We start from the raw sequence: 2,639 nt of genomic DNA, 5'->3' as shown, positions 1-2,639 counted from the left end.
GCTCCCAGTGTGGTAGCACACTGACCACCAGGGGGCAGCTCCTGAATTGAGTGTCTGCATCCTGGTGGTCAGTGTGTGTCATAGCAACTAGTCGGCCAGGCATTCTCCCATTCGGTTATTACCCTTTTATTATATAGGATTATTTATTATTATTATTGTATTCTTGTCCATATAAACAACTGTAAACCTACTTTTGCTGCACCCTGTATATCAAGAAAACTGTAGTAAAAAGGAGGAGAGAAGAAGGAGGAGAAGAGGCAAATTTTAGAGCCACAGAGGATGGTTTCCTGGTGCGGAAAATAATATATACTCCAGTTCCCAGATGTTGCATGCTTCCTTGAACGAGTGTGTGAGTGTGTGTGTGTGTGTGTGTGTGTGTGTGTGTGCGCGCGCGCGCATGCGTGCACCTGCTGGGCTCAGTTGTGAACACTCTTAGGATACCAGACTGTTATTCTGGTGGTGACCAATAGCCATGCTTCCTATAATTACACCTTCTGTGAGTAGTATTCTTTGGGCTTGTCCTCTGGGAAGGCTCTCACTTGGAACCCTAAGCTACCATGAAAAGGAGATCCAACAACACATTGGAGAAGCCACATGGAAAGAGAAAGATGAGAGAGAATGTCCCAGCCAGCCCCTGCCAGTGTAGCCATCCCAGCTGAGGCAGAAGCCATGGAGTGAAGAAGCCGTCTTGGATGTTCCAGCCCCAGTGGCCACTCGTGGAACCAAAGGACCACCCCACTGAACCCACCAGGCTCAGGTGCAGAATTATGAAAAATAAAACAATGTTCTTATTTAAGTCACAAGTTTTGAAGTGCTTTGTTACACAGTAAGAATTGAAATTCCCTGAAAGACCTAATGACCTCCACCCTGGTTACTCACTGATTTGATAATGGACTTGACTCGGATGCCCTTGGAGTCTGAGATGAATCTAAGGAGAAACATGACTTTATTGGTCTATAACGGGGCATTTATCACTGTTGTTTAGGCAATTTCACACAATACTTATCTGATTGGCCTATTAGTTACTTCACATCACTGAGAACTGGCAGCACAGGGATTCTGTGCTTGCAATGAGAAGATTGATTATGGTTGTTATATTAATGGCTGGGAAAAATGAATTTCATCAGAAAACTTGTTTTGAAGCTACAAGGATGGCCTTGTATGTTTGCTCATGAAACAAGCTGCACACTGAGTGTGGATCCTACAAACCCCTGGGACCAAGATGCTGGAGCTGGCAACGCACCTGCAAAGATGGATCCAGGGCCACCAAGGGGCAGGAGCACTTCTAACGCCTTTCTCTAGAATCTTATCACTTTTCCCATTGACTGGACCATCTTAGCAAGCAACATGTTTTGAAAATAATTTCACTAAGGGATGGACATGAGGGAAAGACAACATGAGTTGGAATCTTTTAGAAGCACTCAGCTTTCCCATCAGGTCTGGGGCATCTGTACGTGCCCATGACTGCTGCAGCGCATAAGTCTGCTTTGAAACGTTAGCAGAATGCATGCTTTCCTATGCAATGAGACAGTTTGACAGCTAGGACTATGCCAAATAAAGGGTTTCATCAGGAGTCTATCTGAAGGGTTGGAATTTAGATGTTTATTTTAAAAGATAAATCTGGGAAGTTTGGGGCTAAAAACAATGATTTTTCTCTCCATAGTAGGCTCTCATCACTCAACTCCACTAATTGCCTCATTTTCCCAGTTTCTCAGCCCAAGTATAGTTTTGCACCTGAAGTACAGGTCTTGGTAGGAGGGAAGTCATCTCTGTGTTAAATAGCAGGCTTTTTACAAACTCCTGACAGCAGTCAGAGGAGCTGTGTGTGGCTGTTCATGTCCTCTGGACCCAGCGTCCCCATGGCCTCATTAGACTCACTGAGAGCTCCCCAGACCTTTACCACTGAAGAGAGAAAATGAGATTTGCCGGGTGGCTTTAGTAAGGGGCTGAGCTCTCACCATAGCACAGCACTAATGAAATTCACCTTCGGAGCCCTTTAATTGCTTGCAGTAGCATTTCACTTACAATCAATGTTCTCTGTCCCCACTGCAATTTTCTTGTTTTGAAAAATAATAGTGTGACACATGCTGCAATTAGAGGACCTAGGACTGGCCACACTCCTTAGCACCAGTGCATCGGCACCACCTGAAAATGCTCACCCACTAGAGGTAGACAAATGGAAAGGATGCAGGAGCTGAGAGGGAGTCTCTGTAATTGAGCTGCATAATCGTAGGAAACAGAGGAAGAGCTTCTACTAATAATGACACGGTAATTGGAGGTCACCCAAAGAGAGCCCTGCTACACTCAACATTCACATTAGCTTTGACAAAAACCATTGTAGATCTTTCTAAAAGACTAATGTGAGCAATGGTGAGGCTGTTTATCAGATTTATCTGGTACCAGCGGAATGTTCTTCCACCCCAGGGGAATTGGGCCAGCCTAAAGCACTTTTCTGGGAGAGAAAATATTTTTATTGGAGTCAGGGGGTAATTAATGCAAAGTTTAATTGCATACCAAAACAGACCCTGTGAACTTTAGAGCCACTTTTTAGGCACTTTCTCTTATACAAAGTATACTCAGGCGGTACTACCTATGGAGCAAGGAGCACTCTTTACCTGCCAACGGTGGCACTGACAGCC

Source organism: Myotis davidii, unplaced genomic scaffold, assembly GCF_000327345.1.
Source record: "Myotis davidii unplaced genomic scaffold, ASM32734v1 scaffold1025, whole genome shotgun sequence".
In the NCBI taxonomy this organism is placed as follows: Eukaryota; Metazoa; Chordata; class Mammalia; order Chiroptera; family Vespertilionidae; genus Myotis; species Myotis davidii.
The sequence above is the reverse complement of the archived record's forward strand: the minus strand, read 5'-3'. Positions refer to the sequence as shown.